The sequence below is a fragment of the Cryptomeria japonica genome, chromosome 4, assembly GCF_030272615.1.
Source record: "Cryptomeria japonica chromosome 4, Sugi_1.0, whole genome shotgun sequence".
Taxonomy (NCBI): domain Eukaryota; kingdom Viridiplantae; phylum Streptophyta; class Pinopsida; order Cupressales; family Cupressaceae; genus Cryptomeria; species Cryptomeria japonica.
The window spans coordinates 368,909,917-368,927,278 of NC_081408.1; positions in this window are offsets into that span (position 1 = coordinate 368,909,917).

Genomic DNA, 17,362 nt, shown 5'->3' on the forward strand with positions numbered 1-17,362 from the left:
CAAAACCTGATACAAATGCTTCAAATGTTCTTCCTTGGACTTTCTAAACACCAATATTTCATCAAGATAAACAATAACAAATTTGCCAATAAATTAAACCAATACCTCATTCATGAGACACATAAAGGTACTAGGTGCATTTGTGAGCCCAAATGGCATCACCATCCACTCATACAAGCCCTCATTAGTTTTAAAGGATGTTTTCCACTCATCACTAGGTTTGATTCTGATACGATGATAGCCTGATTTCAGATCAATCTTTGAAAAATAACATGTTCCTCCAAGATAGTCTTCAATCCTAGGCATAGGAAGCCGATACCTAATTGTGATCTTGTTAATGGCCCTGGAATCGATGCACATCCTCCATGTTCCATCTTTTTTTGGTGCCAACACAGTAGGTACAACACATGAGCTCAAACTCTTCCTAATCAACCCTTTATCTAGAAGTTATTGCACTTGTCTTGCTATTTCTTCATTCTGACTAGTCATTTTGTAGGCAACTTTGTTTGGAAAGGTTACACCAGGGATTAGATCAATTTGATGACTGATATCTCTAATTGGAGGCAAGTTATCAAGCATGCATTTGGCCACAAATCCCTTATATCTATCCATCATGACTTGTACTTCACTAGGAATCTCCTTCCTTTCATTATTTCCCGGTTTAGGTTCATCCCTTGATGCAAAACTAAAGCATAACCTTGGGTCCCCTCTTGCTTGAGGATCTCTGAAAACTCCTTACTACCAAGCAACATGACATTTGGACTAACAATATTCTCTTCCCCTTGATCAGGTAAAGGATCCATCTTGAATTGTCTACCATTCTTAATAATGATGTACACATTCTTCTCCCATCATGTTGTGCTTTGACATCATATTGCCAAGGGCGACCTAACAATAGGTGACAAGCATCCATAGGTAGGATATCAAACAAGATCCTATCCTTATAATCCCCCATTTTGAAATCTACCCAAGTTTGTTCATCTACCACTACATGTTGCCCCTTGTTAAGCCAAGACACCCTATAAGGACTCACATGTGGTAACCTTTTCAATTTTAATTTCTCTACCATTTCCAAAGCAACAATATTCTCTATGGATCTAGAATCAATAATTACCTTACAAACCTTATTATGAAACTTACAAGTGGTCTTGAAGAGTGACTTCCTTTGTGGAGGCTCATTTTGTTGGGGTACCTTCAATAATGTCCTTCTTAGCATGAGACTATCTCCACTCAAGGTAGGACTTGCATTTCCCATGGGAGAATTGACACTTTGACTATCATCCTCTTGCACGAGTTGTTTCTTTCTTTCTAGTCCATGTGAACTAGAAGCTTTCTCAGGGCATCTACTCATGGTATGGCCCACTTGGTTGCAATTGTAGCACTTGCCAGTGAAAGCACCTGGACCTCTGCCTTGACTTCCTTGTCTACCCCTACCAAAAGGTCTCCTTCCCCCTCTAGATCCTCCATTTTTATTATTGAATTCTCCATTAGGCTCTTTTGACTAAAGTCACCATTTTTGTTAGGAGTGTTCCTTCCTCCATAGCCACCTCTACCTTTGAAATTTCTGCCTCCTCTTCCTCTATTGTTTTTCTCTCCTCTCCTCCTTATCTTATCTTCCACTCTCAATCCCAATTGAAAACACTTGTGAATAGTGTCCAGAGCCAAGATGCTTCTCTCATCTTGAATGTTTTTCCTAAGCCCATTCAGGTATCTAGCCATCTTCTCCACCTCCTCTTCATTCTTCCTTGATCTAAGACTTAGTTTGTGGAATTATTTAGTATATGCACTCACATCTAACTCTATCTATCCGAGATTTTGCAGCTTCTTGTACATCTGCAGCTCATAGTCTATTGGTAGGAATTGGCTTTTGATTTTGTTCCTCATCCTCTCCCAAGAGGATATCTTCTTCTTCCCTTTATTCACCCTTTCTTCTTGTAATACCATCCACCACAATAGGGCAAACCCCTTGAGTCTAGATTTAGCCAAACTCACTCTCTTCTCCTCAATAATTTCTTTGTACTCAAAGTGGTTGTTGAGTGCTTCTATCCATTCAAGCACCTCTTCTCCATGCATGCTACCACTATAGGTAGGAAAACTATCTATATTGTCCCTATTTACTAACTTCAAAGCACCCAAGAACATCTTTTGATCAGGTGCCATCTTCTGAGCCTCTTTAGCAATTTCCTCCTGCTCCTCATTCTCTTTTTCTTCCTCTGAGTCATCATCCCATCCTTTGTCCTTTCCTTTGGACGGTCCGGTCTCTTTGAGTTTCTCAACAAGCAACTCCTCTACCATCTTCTTGATGGCCTTCAGGTTCATTGCCTTAGGAGGCATTATGTCAGCCTCTTCTCCAAATTCTATGTTTGACATACACTACTTCACCCCAAGTATCGGCTCTGATACCAATTTGATGCAGAGGGTTTGGTGTTGTACACAACTTGATTGATTTTCTCCCTTCAAAGGGCCTTCATTAGAAACCATCCAATGGTGTATTGTCTTCAGCCTTCCCAAGGCTTGGTATCCTTTGCAAAGGTTCTCTCTCAAAAAGACAACTCACAAGTGGCAAGGAGTCTTCTACTCTTACTAACTCAACCCCTCCAACCAAGAATACCTAACAACCCGAAACCCTTAGCAAATAGGATCTTTTTCTCAAATGGTGAAGTATGACATTTGTGGATGAAATATAATGTGAGATAAGGCTTTTTCACTAACTTGGACCTCTCTAACAGATTCTACAAGATCCCAATATCGTTTACCCTTAGAGACCTAGTAAGGGCTACAAGCAATTAGGCCTCCTATTTGGGATTTTGCATAACCTCTTGCAATATCCCTTAACAACCCCTATAAAAAATCATATATTTGGATACCCTTTTGGATTTCCTTAGAAACTTCACACTTTGGCATCTGGGTTTTGTGTTTAAGAGGTCTATCCGCATTACTCCTTATTATGCCTCTCTAGCCGGTATTGGAGGGTTGTCACTAAAAGTCTTCACCAGTCATATTATAAGGAATATTGGGAACTTGTCTAAGATATGTACATGTTCAAGGGTCCCTCCCATGCCAATTTCACTCACCTTTCAATCCATTGTCCAAGGGTTCCATCCACTTCTTCTACTGCACATGCTTGCCACATAAGAGATGTCAAGCCTAGGGCATCATCTTAAAAATTGAAAATGACACTTCCTGCCTCCCAAACCACTTGGAACATTTAATATACAAGCCAATTAAACTTTCCCCAAGGTTTTAGGCCATTATCAAGAGGGAATGTTGAATTGTGACCCCTTTTGCATCAAAACCCTGGTTTTAAGGGTTTCTCAGGCCAACGACTAAGAAAATGCTCTAACTTCAAAACCAAATGGATTCAAGACCTCTCACCAATGCCAAATGAAAGATGATTCACATCCTCAACTTGTATTATACTTAATTCATACAAACCATTCATACAAATCCGTACAAAGTGCAGAAAAAAGAAAGAAAATAGAATAAATTGCAGTTTTAGATTGATTTGGAAACAAGAATTTCATCACCAACTTCTCCTAACCCATTGGCATCATTCCTCAAGTTTATATCATGCCAAGAAACTCCTCTAACCACCCCCAATGTGTACATTCAACCAACTAACCGCTGGGTAACCAAAAATGCAAAACTTGACAAAGTTGCTCATGACAACATTGCAACTTTTGACCATTATGAAAATTTGGCTCTTTCCTTCACACCAAAAGGACAAGAATTAACACACAACATATCTAAGACTCCTAAACACAAAAAACACAAAAAAATGCCCATATAAGGATTTGGACCAAATTTACACATCTGGGAGCCTTATGGCTTATTACATTGTCTTAGGACTACCATGGACATCACCATGGATCAACATGGATCAACACACATCCTACCACAAAACATCACCATGGAAAAAAACACATCCAAATGATGCAAACATGTATCCTAGTGCCCCTGCAACACGTTCCCATTTGACAAGAACCTTCACATACCTCCATTTCCTTCAAGAGTGGAAATTCCTAATTTTGACAAATATGATGGTAATGCAGATCTTCAAGACCATGTCAGAGAATTTTGTGCTTTATGTATGGAGTTCATGCACGAACAAACATATCTCATGCACCTTTTCCTGAGGAGTTTAGGAGGACAAGCTATGGAATGGTTTTCAAGCCTACCTATGGGAATTAAATCTTTTGAGGAATTAGTCAAATTGTTTCTCCAATAATACTCCTATAACATTCATCATCCAGTCACTATGATCGAGTTTTGCAATACCAAATAGAAAACAGGAGAACCTTTTGTCACTTTTCTTCAACGTTGGAGAAAGATGTTCTCTAGATATTCACGACCTATCCCAAATTCTGAGAAGATGGATATCTTTGTCAATAACCTGATCCCTAAATTGAAATACAATATCCAAATGCAAGTATACCTTTCATTCAACAAAATGGTAGATAGTGCCCTCAAAATGGAAGATGTGCTTATAAGGAAAGGAGATATATCACTTTGGAAAGAAACACAACAAGGTTCTAGTTACAAAGAAAAGAACAAATACTAGAAATATGGCAAAGATAACAATAGAAATGTTGTTAATGATGGAGTGGTGGATGCTGTTAAACCAAAATCAAAACCCATAATATTTAATCTGGCTAGCGGCACACAAGCCCTCAAAGTAGTTGAAACTGCTTCGGAAAACCCTCTGAATAAATCAAAAGAGTGGTTTAAAGAGAAGCTTTGGCTTTCAAAGCCTAAACATGATTTCACTCCTTTGGAAGAATCATACGAATCAACTCTTAAGACTTTATTGGCAAATGATCTGATAACATTGTTTGACAACTCTAGACCATATGGTCCAAAAGTTAAACCCAAAAAGTGGAGGGAAAATGAGTACTATTAATATCATCGAAACAAGGGTCATATAACAAATAACTGCATGAAATTCAAACATGAAATTCAAGACCTTATCGACGCTGGCAAAATTGTTGTTGGAAATCACACAACTAATGTTGATCATAAAGCTTTTGAGGATCCTTTACCTACTTATGAACAAGGTGATTCCTCAAAATCCAAGGGAGATGCCAAAGTCAATTACACCTACGCCAACAATGACAATGTGATCAACATGATTGATTCTTCCCAATCTAAGTATTGCAATGTTATCATAATCAAAGATAACCAAAATAAAATGCAAAATGCAAATGCTATAACTCGTTCTCAAAAGAAGGTTACTCTCAAAGGAGCTAGTTCCTCAACTCCTGATCAAACAACATCAAACCTACCAACTTCTTCAAATAGACAACTAGATATGATCACGACTAAATCTAAGCAGTTGGCTTCATCATCCTCTCCTGGTTACAACATTGTCGAACAATTAAAATGAATGATCGCTCAAATCTCCATTTTTGAACTTTTTAAGATCTCTTCTGCTCATAGAGAGATCCTGGAAAAAGTTTTGCTCACTACTAATGTCCCAAAAATTTTAGATGTAGATCGGTTTCAATCTATGGTGGGTCACCTGACTTCGCCTCATTACCTCACCTTCTCTAAAGAAGATAACAATTCACCGAATCACCCACATAACCAACCATTACATATCAAAGCTATGATCCATAAACACCAAATGAAACGTCTTTTGATAGATGGAGGCGCTGGGTTGAATATTTGTACCTACAATTTACTGATACAGCTGGGATTTTCTGAACATGTCATTGATCGAGCAAAGAAAGTAAAAATCAAAGCTTATGATGAAGAAGAGAGAACCTCTAAAGGTCTAGTACTATTACCGATCAAGGTAGGACCTATGGAAAGAGATGTTATATTTCAGGTGCTTGACCTTCCTCTTTCATATAACATCTTGCTGGGCAGGCCATGGATTCACGAAATGCAAGCAGTACCATCTACCTATCATCAGTTCTTGAAATTTTGTTATAATGGAGTTGAAGTGAGTATTCCTACTGATACAAGTTACTCCTATAGTGCATTAAAACAATGTACTGATACCTTTGTTCCTCATAATGGAGCAACCTCTGCAACTGAAAGTTCAAAAACTTTGATGAAAGACTTAGAAAAGAGATTGAAAATCATAGCTATTGGCATGGATGGATACAAGATAGAACCTATACTTTCACTAATGTCTCTTCCTCCATCGCCAAGACAGTCTGGAAAACCATATGAGGCTATGAAGCCACAAAATTCAACTCCAAATGTTATTTATGATGGTATTTTTGTACAATCCTCTACTTCCCTTGAAGATGAAACAGAAGAGGAGGCCGTTCTCAAATGGATTTTCAAAGAAGAAAGTGAAAATAACGAAGTGCAACACTATGAGATTTAACCTGAACAATATTGTCTAGGCTATAAGATGATTCAACACATGGGACATTGAGGTACCGGTCCTCTGGGAAAGCATCAAGAAGGAATTTTTTGAACCTATTAAGCTACAAACTAAGTCTAAAAATTATAAATTTGAACTTGGATACTATTTAGAGGAGTCATCAAATCAAAAACCTACTTCTCATCATCAGTCTAAGTGGAGCAAAAATATACTACATCAAACATCACAAGAAGTAAATACTCAACAAACTCAAGAAGAGTATGAGAAAGAACAAGAAGAACTGGCAATCAAGAGAGAAGAAGCAACTTGTAATCAAGTTTCAACTATATCAGCAATAACACTACAAGGAGTAGAAATCCCAAAAGATATGAGAGAAGAGATAGATGGAATTAAAGAATTGTTTGCACCATTGAATATTCTAGTCACATATACAAGAAGAATGCAAGTAGATGATTAAAAAAATGAATCGAATGAGTATGAATGGGGTCCAAAGCTTCTATTAGATACATCTACTGAAGAAACTCCTAAAAAACCTGGTGATATCATAGATGAAGCACAAGAGATAGTGCACTTAAAACTGCAAAAGGAAATAGAGGAAATCAGACTAAAAAGACAAGAAGACTATGAACAACAACTGAAAGAAGGAATAACACAAGAGAATTCTTCACCTACTATATCTTCCTCTAATGAGATAGAGAAAATTAGGTATGGGACTACAAATGAATAATTGGAGGCTACAGAAGCAGGGTCGGTCATTAGTCCAGAGGAAGCTAAATAGAAAAGATGACATAGACTGACAAAGTCATCAAGGTTATGTCAACAGGTATGTCAACTACAAGTGATCATTAAACCAAATCATGAAGGAACTTGCAGCATCAAAGATGTAGATGTTGATACTACATACTTTCACTAAGCCACTTGAAGAAGAGTCAGAGACTTCATCTTATGACTCTGATCACTCTAAATAAGATCTATTTATGACATTACCTATTTGACACCAAACTATGACTACTTCATCATGAATGTCGAAACTCTGTCTGCTGAGTCTGTTACTATCTAACCATGATATGTAGTCTAGTCCAAAGTAGAGAATGGTTCTAGTGGTAGGTTTGTTGGGTTAGGTTCCCTAAGTACTAACGTAAACTTCAATAATCGTGTTCTAACTCTTCTAGGTCTCGAGATGCTTACGTAAGGTAGTCTTCTAGAACTCAACTTTCCGGTCCGAGGTTGTGATGACAATACCATGAATTCCCTTGAACCTGTTAAATCTTTATCCCTGGTATATCCTAAGCTTATTGACTGTACTCTCCAAGATCAACCTTTGAATATACCTACCTTTGTCAATGACTATACATTAGCATGTTATCTTAATGCAGTTGAACAAATGGACTCTTCCACTAGTGAACAAAGTGAGAACATGGTAACAACAGATGTCAAGTATCTTAGTCACAAAAATAAAAAAATAAAAATAAGAGTTCTGATGGCGAAAAACCACACTGTGGCAGTGTTAGAATAAAAAATAGTAAAAATAAAGGACATACCTAACAGTGAAAACCTCTCTGAGGCGCTTGAAGGTGAGATACTTGACATTTTTCCTGATCACTTTCAAGAGCAATCATCAATTCTAATTGAACCTACACAACTAGTACACAATGAAACAAAAGAAGCTCCACACACCATACATGTAGCTCAATCCTTGTCAGCCGAAGAAGTAAAAGAATTTGCTGATTTCTTCACGGAAAAGAAGATCAATTTTGCATTAACATATGCTGATATGTTGGTTCTAGATCCCGACCTCATAATGCATCATCTTTCTATCACTCTTAGAGTTAAACATGTTAAGCAAAACTCCAAAAAATACATCCTCATGTTGCATTTCTTGTTAAGGCCGAGCTAGAAAAATTACTAAAAGCTGGATTCATTAGAGAAATTGATTATGCCGAGTGGATATCTAATATTGTACCTATTTCTAAACCTGACAAATCAATACATGTTTTGCATAGATTCAGAGATTTAAACAAAGATTTTCCAAAAGATGATTTTCCATTGCCCAATATAGACATGATAGTGGACATGACTGCTGGTTATGAAATGTACTCTCTAATGGATGGTTTTTCTGGATACAATCAGATGAAAATTGCACCTAAGGATCAAGAGAAAACAACATTCACCTGTGCATGGGGAACTTTCTGCTGGAACGTAATGCCCTTCAACTTAAAGAATGCAGGCTCCACTTATCAAAGAGCTATAACAACAATTTTTCATGATATGATGCACAAAAACATGGAGGATTATGTTGATGATACTCTAGTCAAATCTATGAAAGGATCAACACATCTATCAGAACTAGGTCCAATATTAGATAGGATGGAAAAATTCAAACTCAGATTAAATCCCAAGAAATGTGCATTTGGAGTCACATCTAGCAAGCTCTTAGGATATATTGTTTCAATTAAAGGAATTGAAGTGGATCCAAAAAAAGTTAAAGCTATCATGGAAAATGCCACCTCCAAAGAATGTCAGTCAAATGAGAAGTTTACAAGGGTGGCTCCAATCAATAAGCCACTTCATCTCTTAGCTAGCAGATGAGGTTGAACCATTCACAAAGGCATTATGGAAATGAGTTACATACAACTGGGATGAAGATTGTGAACATCACCTGAAGTAGTGCAAGGAATATCTTTCTAATCCACCTATATTGATACCTCCAATTCAAGGCAAGCCATTGATTCTCTACATGTCATCTACAGATACATCACTGGGGTACTTTTGGCACAACAAGATGAGAACAAAAGAGAAAGAGCTATATAAAATATCAGCAGGACCTTGGTATCCTATGAGATGAATTATACTATCATAGAGAAATCTTGTTTGGCATTGGTCTTTACATCACAAAAATTAAGACACTACATGTTAGCACATTCTATCAAACTAGTGGCTAAGATAGATCCACTCAAATACCTTCTCAGCAAAGCAATTCTTATAGGGAGATTGGCTAAATGGGTCATGTTTCTTACATAATTTAATATTGAATATTTAGAACGCAAAGCTATCAAAGGATAGGTCATTGCAGATCAACTTGCTGATTCTCCACTTAAAGACAATCAACCTTTGCACATACAATTTACGGATGAATCCATCATGTACCTTACTCAACGATCCTAGAAAATTTTCTTTGACGGATCTTTCACTCAACAAGATTCTAGTGCTGGAATACTTTTTATCACTCCTCAGAGATATTCAATCCCAAAGGCATATAAGATTCTTTTTCCTTGTACCAACAATATTGCAGAATATGAAGCCTTGGTAAATGAAATCAAGCTGGCTATTGAATGGAAGGTTGTTGAGTTATACATCTATGGAGACTTTCTGCTGATAATCAATCAGACCAATGATATATATTAGACTCGGGATGAGAAATTGATGCCCTATAAAAGAATGGTTGATGACCTCAAGAAATACTTTACCTTTGTACCATTTCAGTAGATTCCTAGGTCAACAAAAGAGCAGCAGATGCTATGGCTACCTTGGCATCTATACCACAGCTACAAGAATCCAATTTCCTTTATGAATTCCTGGTGGAAGAGTTACATTATCATGCTTATGATTCCCCTGAGTCCCAGATGGTCTATTCTATTATTGGATATGATTCATCTCATTATAGCCACATTTACTCTCACTTGCGTGACCAAATTATCCTTGCTAATCTTACTCGTAATGAGAAAAGAAACCTAATTTGAAATGCTTCATGATATGTCATCATCACTAATGATCTATATAGGCAAGGTTTGGATAATAATTTGCTTAGGTGTTTCGAAATTGAAGAGTCCCAATGCACGTTATCTGAAGTCCATGAAGGTATTTGTGGATCTCATTCAAACGATCTCACTCTAGCTCAGAAACTACTAAGGGCTAGCTGCTACTGGCCAGATATGGAAAAAGATGCTATAAAATTTGCTAAAACTTGTGAGAAGTGTCAGATACATGGAAATCTCATACATGCTCCAGCAAGGGATCTAATACCTTTCATCACACATTGGCCTTTTCAACAATGGGCATTTGACCTTATTGGCCAAATCTATCCTGCATCATCTAATGGACACAAGTTTATCATAACTGCCACTGAGTACTTCACTAAGTGGGTTGAAGCGGTTCCACTAATCAAGCAACCAGTAAAAAAGTGGCAATGTTCATCCTTAACTATATCATCTGCAGGTATGGGATACCTTCTTCAATAGTGACTGACAATGAGGGGCAGTTCAAAAACAAAGATCTAGATGAGCTTTGTGAAAAGTTGAAAATCAAACAACACTAGTCATCCATATACTACCCTCAAGGTAATGGACAAGATGAAGCATCTAACAAAAATTTGCTTACTATCTTGCATAGAACGGTAAACAAATTTGGAAAGGAATGGCATCTACAACTCAATCTTGCACCAAGGGCTTATAGAACAAGTATCAGAACACCTACTGGGGCTACACCTTTTGCTTTAGTGTATGGATCTGAAGCAGTCTTGCCTATTAAGATGGAAATACCTTCTTTGAGAGTTTCTTTGCAAGGTCTTGTTACTGATGAAGACTACAAAAGATCTAGATTGCAAGAGCTCGAGTTGCTAGATGAATGTCGGCAAGTGACGTTTGATCATTTGAGAACGTACCAAAAGAGAATGTCTAGAGGTTATAAAAAGAAAGTTTGACAAAGAGAATTTCAGGTTGGTGACCTTGTTTTGAGAGAGAATCCTAAAAATCAACAGTTTCAAGACAACAAAGGGAAGTTTGAACCCAACTGGATGGGTCCCTACATTATTACTGCAGTCTTTGGCTCTGGTGCTTATCAACTCTCAACATCAGAAGGAGAATGACTCTATGAACCGATCAACACCATCCACTTGAAGAAATTATTCACTTAGTATTCTCTGCTCCAACAACCTATACAACTAAAAAGTCCTGAAAAAATAAAAAAATAAAAAAATAAAAAAAATAAAAAATATCAAAAAATCCAAAAAATCAATGTCTTGGTGAAAACCTGGTAAACAAGCACCTTGGTAGAAAAAAAAAAGAAAATAAAGCGTCTTTCCCAAGCATGTGAAAACTTGGTAAACAAGCACCTCTTGTACTCAAGTGCTCCATCTATCAACACAAATTTGACATTTCCTGTTTTCATTCCCGCTTTCCTGCATCTTTGCTTTCGCTTGTACATATCTTTTAGTCGCTTTTGTGACATCATGGTTCTTTTGGAACCCTCATGGCTTGAAATCAATCAATGTCCTAGTCTTAGGGTAATCAATTGATCAATTTACATGTCCTAAGTAATTTAACCAAGTCATCCTTTTGTTGGTAGTACCGGGTCATCCACTCTGAGTCAGTCTCCTATCCACTACAGAGTTTTATCACTGAGTAAACAAGCAAAACAAGACTACTGAAAACAATCATTAAACTGTTTGAGATATGATTAAAATTTTCTTTGTGTGCTGTCTTTTAAATTGATTTTCGATTATTATTCCCTCTGACTAACTCAAGGAAGTCTATCTTGACTAAGAGGAGCAAGGATTGGGGGCGTAATACTTTTCTTTGTTTTATGCTTGTAGGAATGATTCTGATGATGTGGAAACATCTAATCAGTTGGATGTCTGTGATAAGTGCCTTCACATCAAGGTGAAATCGCCACACATACCTCGACTCTGCTTATTTGTATGCTACAGGGAGGTTGGAGTCATTTATTTGTCTGTTTTGAGGGAATTTATTGAATGTGCAATCCGGATGCATGTGTAATTTGTCCAAGGATATGAACGATAAAAGGGTCATTGCAGACAAGATAATTAATATTGCATATAAAAAGGAAGGAACTCTATTTTGCCTGTTGTGTTTGTAAAAGGCTCAATGATGATAATTAAGCATACAAATCCAGTGACTAAGTTTAGGTTGCATTCATTCTAAATTTTATGCATTTAAGGTGATTTCAACATGATAACAATGATCTCTTTATCTTTTGAATTAGAGTTTGAAGCAATCGTCATTTCTCAGCTAAGTGGTACCCTTTTTCATCATTGTTTCTCTGATCGAATACTTGTGTATTGATATGTTAGCTGCATACATGAGCATCTAGCTCTCTACTTCTCCCTCATCATCGGGTGGAGGAGGTGGCGCCTATTGACCGACATCCTGTCTGGGTGCCCTAGCTCCCTTAGATCAATCCATATACCAAGAATACGACACAACCTACTGTGCTGCTAGGACCACAACGCTATAAGCTGCAACATAATAAGTTGCATGACTCGTCTGATGCAAAACCTCTCATTGAAGGGCATCTCACTCTACTCTGATCTCAGCGAGCTATCGATCTCACTCTGCTAGTTGCATCTGTGCCATTATCAACTGTGACTGCAAACCTGTCACCCTCACCCTCAAAGACCATACTATGTCTAGCACTGCCTGCTCTCTCCCCATCTCTGCCTCTCCACCTCCCTGCTCATCCCTCCAATCCCTAACCTGCCTAGGATCCGCTCTCTCCTCCTCACCTCCAAACTCTGCTGCCCTAGAACTGCTAACTTCAACACCAACAACTTCTAAGGATCCACCCTCCCCTCTCTATCACTGTTGACCTCCTGCTCATGCCCTGCCGCTACTAGCACCGGGATCACCTCCTGTCTGTCTAGGTACATCCGCTCTTCATCCCTGTACCTGCACTTGCCCCTGTACCTGACCTGGTACTTGTGCCTATGCTGGTGCATCCTCCTTAGCCTCATCTATAAGAGGCTCATGCTCTCTAGGATCTGTAAACCGAGGAAAAGGGTGTCTCTGAAACCAATCTTGATACTGGGGCAATACCCCCATGTTTTCCACATCCTCCAGGTACTCCCATCTCTGCGATTGTAAACCCAAAAAATCCTGCATGCTCAACGCATATGATAGTCTCAGTGCCCATCCTCGTCTCTCGTCCTCCCCATATCTAGCATACGCTATGAACTCCTGGGATATACTCAACGATCTCCCATACTATCTCAGAACCCTAGATACTACAAATCGCTCAATAATAGAAGTCAATCTGTCGATTAGAGGTCTAGTCATAAACATATCTCTCCGGTGTCCCCTCCAATCATCCCATAGATCTAGATCCCTATATGGTCTCCATACTACAACTATCAAGTCATCCAACTACCTCCAATGATCAGTCTTTCCCAGGTGGGGCTGTGTGACATAACTTGAATATTGGTATACAATAGGCTGCTGTGCCTACCTCGAATCATCCATAATAGGTATGCAAACTGGGATATGCTCCCATGCCCATATCTGCAAAACTAGGACACCTGCTGCCATGCTCTTCCCCTCACGATAGACAATCTCATGTATCTCATGGTACACATGAGCGAGTAAGCATGATCCCCAACCTAATCTCACTGGATGAGTTAGCAATCTCTCTAGCATTCTACCCCATCCACATAAAAATCCCTATTTTCCTCTGTTAGGCATCACAAAACAACAAATCATGCCAACCAAAATGCAAGCTAGAGGGTACTCTGCACCATACCTACTCATCAAATTGTCCCAAGTGATAGCACGATCCAGGATAGTCTCATTATGGAATATACGTCTAAGAGCCTCAATACCCGGTCATGGAGTAGAATTATAATCTACCTTATCTCCAACAAATGGAATCCTCAATATCCTATAAATATCATCCAGAGTGATCGTCATCTCTCCAACCGACAAATGAAAAGTGTTATGCTTAGAATGGAAATGCTCAACCAATGCAGTCAACAAACTGTGATTCACATGGATATCCAACATCTGTAACAAATATCCAAATCCACACAACCCTATGTGACCTATCTGTGTGTCTGATAAATCATGCACTAATCTCATCATCGATAGATATGTACATCGAAACTGAATAACTGACAACTGAATCTGCAAAATCGAACACACAAATCGTCAGTAGGTGGTCAACTTTTCACTAAGAATGTGATAAACATGCTCAGGAATCGAAATTTACAAAATTGAAAATAAAAATTTGTTGTTTAGACCTTCAAAAATACTTGTTGTTTTCCATATGAGTTACCACAGACAAGCAGCAACTCGTACAAGCAAACACAATGATCCACACGAGTAAACATACCCAAATGATAATTTAATACTCGTCGAATGATTAAATGGTCTCTTAAGAACATTCTCGTACAATACACGGGTAAACGCCATAGGAGGAACCCTACATTACCATACGATAAAACAAAAAATGCTAGATACTCGTACGAGAAAGAGTATGAAACCGCATGATAAAATGACACAACATGGCTTCAAACGAACTTCAAAATGAAAAATTCAACAAAAATTCAAAAAATTATAAATTCAAAAGGCTCGAGATCAATCACTTACTGTTGGGGCATAGTTTCGTGGTCGATTATGTCAACTTTGGCGCTCGAATAGATGAATAGAATTGCCATTTTTCTTCGTAGGAGGTTTTTCAAATTTTTAACTTTGAGCAGTAAAAATGAATTGACAATGACACATTGAACCCCTTATATAGCCCAAACCCTAATTTTCAAACTTGCTCTGATGGACATAAAATTTGTACCCTTTCCTAAATTGACTGTCCTTAGTCCATTTTCAAGATCGAAATCGAAATCTGACGTCAAATTTCTAGTCCAAAATTCACAACGTTGACCACTTAGCACTTTCATCTTCAAGTCAATTTTCGAATCATTGTGCACTCAATTCAATTCTAAATCTCAATTTAATTCTCAAATCATCTCTGATCTCAAATTAATTCTTCAACATCAATCTTCATGCTGAAATTATCATCGCTAAATCTTTTTATCTTTCCAAAATTGCCTAAAATACTTGTACCCTCACTATCTTTCAATTTTGCTCTCGAGGGGGCATACTCATTACATCTTTTCAGTGATTATTATTATTTGAAAGTCGAAGAAATCAATTAAAAACTTGTTACTAGGGGCATCTTAACTAAATCATGTCATATTAAGTTGAGATTCTTCGATGTCAAATAAAGCAATCTCTAGGGGCATAACAATTTTCGTCCTTATTTGAATCAATCTTCAAATTAGTGTTTAGTTTCATCACATAAATCAACCTGGACATTCTCGCTTTGCTAATTGATTCTTGTTCAATCAAGTTCATAATCGGTTCTTTCACCTTGCTTAGTCAGTTCTTGTTCAATCAAGTTTGAAATCAGTTTTATAGCTTCGCTCAATCGGTTCTTGTTCAATCAAGTTCGGAATCAGTTTTATCTGTCGCTCAGTCGGTTCTTGTTCAATCAAGTTCAGAATTAGTTTTGTTTCTTTGCTCAATCTAGTTTGATCAAGTTTTAGATCGATGCTCATTTCTTGATCAATCAAGTTCAAGAATGGTATCTCGCTCTTTGTTGATTCTTGTTCAATCAAGTTCAGGATCGGTATCGCTTTAATCAATCTATTTAGTTTCATCGCTTCAAATCAAGCTGAACATATCGCTCTTCATTGGTTTGTGATCCATCAAGTTCAGAACTGATATCTATTTGATATCAACTATTTTTTGAACCAACGCGCTACTCGCACATTAATTCAAAGAGGGGCAAATGTATACCCTAAAAATGGTCACCTAAACCATGGGCCCCTAATCTCGACAACATCACCAAGGTCCTAACCAAAGGAAATTAAATCAATTTTGAGCACCTAATTAATTAATTCTTCAATCATTAATATTATAGGGCAAATTAATCACATCTATATTAATTAAATATTTATTTATTTAATTAAATCATTCCAAGTAAATCATTTTGATCAATTATCCTATTTTTTTAATTAAATATCCTAACATATCTAATTAATAAATCAATTTGCCATTTAAATCACAAAAAAAGGAATTAATTTAAATAAAAAGAGGAATTAATCTACAAAAAGAGATTAATCACAAAAAGAGGAAATAATTTGCAAAAGAAAGAGTTAAATTGAAAACAAAACAAAACAATTAAATTGAGAGAAGAAATCAAACTTAAGATATTTCTTTTTCTAAAATTCAGATAACTTGAGAAATTTCAGAAAAGCAATTAAATTAAATTACTCATTTTCTCTAAAATTAAAACTCAAAGCTTTTCTTGAGGAAAGAGGTTCAGTTGCATTGAAAAGGTTTTTTCTAAATAAAAATCTTCAGAAAATTAAAGAAATGTGCATGGAATCAACTAATTTTATCTCCAATGCAAACTCAAACTTATAAGCTGAATGCATTCAATCAAGATATAATTGGAATCTATCTCAAGATTAACTTAATCTAACCTCCAAATTATTTCAATTAACATGGATTGTGTTTTTTCTTGAGGAATCTCAACCGCTCATTGTTAATGGATCTTGACCGTTGGTCTCTCTTTCGAGTCTCTATAAATTTAGCCTTTCAGCTCTCATTCAAAATACCCTAGATATTTATTGTTATTGTGCAGTTTTTGCTCTGGAGTCATTGAAAATATTGTACTTTGAGATTATTGCATCTTAGTTTAGCTTTTTGCATACTTAGTTTAAACATGATTTCTTGAATTCATTTAGATTAATATTCATTCATCTAGCTTAATCTTGCATATCTAGCTTAATCTTGCATACATTTAGCTTAATCTTGTGCTCATATAGATTAAATCCTTCATCTTGGTGTAGTCTAGTCACTGATATTGATTAGACAAATATGAGAGAAAGTCTATACTCACATCTTTTAGAAGGCAACAGGTCAATTTGTTATGGTTTTTATAGTCATGATTATATCTGTCTAGCCATGCATGCAATGACTTAATTGAAGTGTTGTGTCCTACAACTTGTAGTCTTTATCCACTTTTCACACACACAGGGAGTGTGAACTCTCCTTCTGTTCATGTCACTCCGGAGACAGGAGAAGCTCTAATGATTAAAAGGACTCTAATAAAAGTACCAACCATCAAGGAGCGTCCACAAAGGAAAGCTTTGTTCCGAACAACCTACAAATATCAAGGCAAGGTATGTAAAGTTATAGTGTATTCAGGTTCAGCATATAATATAGTGTCTTTAGA